Here is a 2,258-nt window from a genome sequence, read left to right as displayed (position 1 = left end):
TGTTTGTTTGATGACAGGAGATATTTCGTCTTGCCCTCGTTCACTGCCAGACCCATTTGTGTTGCTTCCTTGTCCAGTCTGGAGAAAGCAGAACTCACGGCGCGGGTGTTGGGGCCGATGATATTAATATCGACGGCATACGTCAGCAACTGTACACTCTTATAGAAGATGGTACCTTCTCTATTTAGTTCTGCAGCTCGAACTATTTTCTCGAGAACGCCTCGGAGAGGTCTTTCCCGATTTTGATGGAGCTTTTGGTGCTGCTCAACGTCAGCTTACACAGCCGTATAAGTTTTGCAGGGATACCAAATTCAGATATCGCGGCGTAAAGGCAGCTCCTTTTCGTGCTGTCGAAAGCAGCTTTGAAATCGACGAAGAGGTGATGTGGTGGTGACTGTCGATTCTCCTTTCACGGGTCTTTTCCAAGATTTGGAGCATGGTGAATATGTGGTCGGTTGTTGATTTTCCAGGTCTGAAGCCACACTGATAAGGTCCAATCAGTTTGTTGACGGTGGRCTTTAATCTTTCACACAATACGCTCGTTAGAACCTTATATGCGATATTGAGGAGGCTTATCCCACGGTAGTTGGCGCAGATTGTGGGGTCTCCTTTGTTGAGGATTGGGCATAGCACACTTAAATTCCAATCGTTGGGTATGCTTTCGTCCGACCATATTTTTCTCAGTTCTTCGCCGCCGTGTTTGAATAGCTCGGCCGGCAATCCATCGGCCCCGCCGCTTTGTTGTTCTTCAGACGGGTAATTGCTATTCGAACTTCTTCCTGTTCGGGCAATGGGATGTCTGCTGCATCGTCATCGATTGGGGAATCGGGTTCGCCTTCTCCTGGGTTTGTGCGTTCGCTACCATTCAGCATGCTGGAGAAGTGTTCCCTCCATAATTTATGTATGCTCTGGGCATCGGTGACCAGATCACCTTTGGGGGTTCTACAAGAGTATGCTCCGGTCTTGAAACGTTCTGTAAGCCGCGGCATTTTTTCGTAGAACTTTCGAGCATTATGCCTGTCGGCCAGCTTATCAAGCTCTTCGTACCAGCTGTTCTTTTGCAGTTTCCGGAAACCAATGTTTTCGGTTGCAGCTGTACGTAAGGAGTTCGAAATGCCGTCCCACAGTTCCCTTATACCGAGTTGTTCACGAGTGCTCTCAGAGAGCAGGAGTGCAAGCCGAGTAGCCGAACCTTCCTTGTGTTTGATGGCGTGCTTTTTTTGCTGCACAGAGGTGGGTGCAAATCTTGACTGCAACAAAGTAGTGGTCCGAATCGATGTTAGGACCTCGGAGCGCATGCACATCTAAAACACTGGAGACGTGTCTTTTGTCTATCACAACATGATCGATCTGGTTGGTGGTTTTTCGATCAGCCAGGTAGCTTGATGTATCTTTTTACGCTGGAATCTAGTACTAGAGATAACCATATTTCGGGCCCCGGCGAAGTAGATCAGCGTCAACCCATTTGGGGACGTTTCCTCGTATAGGCTGAATTTACCGACCGTAGTGCCAAAGATTCCTTCTTTGCCCACCCTGGCGTTAAAGTCGCCAAGCACGATTTGGACATTTTGGCGGGGCAGCTCTCATAAGTGTGTTCCAAACACTCATAAAAGGGATCTTCGGTCACATCGTCCTTCTCTTCTGTCGAGAAGTAGGCGCAAATCAGCGATGGGTTGAAGAACCTCGCTTTGATGCGGATTGTGGCTCAACGGATGTTCTTAGGCTACCCAGAGGATATTTGGTCAAAGACCGGAAGTAGTGAGCTTGTTGCCAATTTATAATTTTTCCAGTGTTTTTTGAGTTTGCGGGGTTGTGACTTTTCCCTTCCAGAGGAACATCAGAGTTGTTCAACTTATTATTTTTAGGTTCTGCCATTGTGCTGTTGTGCCATTGTGTGTCCGTTGTGTGAGGCTATTTTTGCTGTTAGAAGAAAATTAATTTTGAAATACTGCAAATGCCATTTGGCACAGTAACTGAGTGTTTTTTTTTTGTTTTGTTTTTTTTTTTTATATAGTAGGGGGAAGCATCGAAAGCCGGAGTGCGGAACTTTAATCCGCTAGACCTAACCTACTCCCAATTCAAGACTCTCCCACGGGACCACCGATTAAGTATTACTTCGTGGGAGGGACAGGACATTTAAGTCTACTCTATTGTCCGGACTGACGGACGCCTAATTTGTTCAAAAAGTCTCAGTTTTGTCATTATGGATGCTGACGCTTCGCTGACAGCTTTCCATTTATCAGTCGACTGACACATGA

The sequence above is a fragment of the Bactrocera latifrons genome, unplaced genomic scaffold (assembly GCF_001853355.1).
Source record: "Bactrocera latifrons isolate USDA-ARS-PBARC rearing strain unplaced genomic scaffold, ASM185335v1 scaffold_461, whole genome shotgun sequence".
Taxonomy (NCBI): Eukaryota; Metazoa; Arthropoda; class Insecta; order Diptera; family Tephritidae; genus Bactrocera; species Bactrocera latifrons.
The sequence above is the reverse complement of the archived record's forward strand: the minus strand, read 5'-3'. Positions refer to the sequence as shown.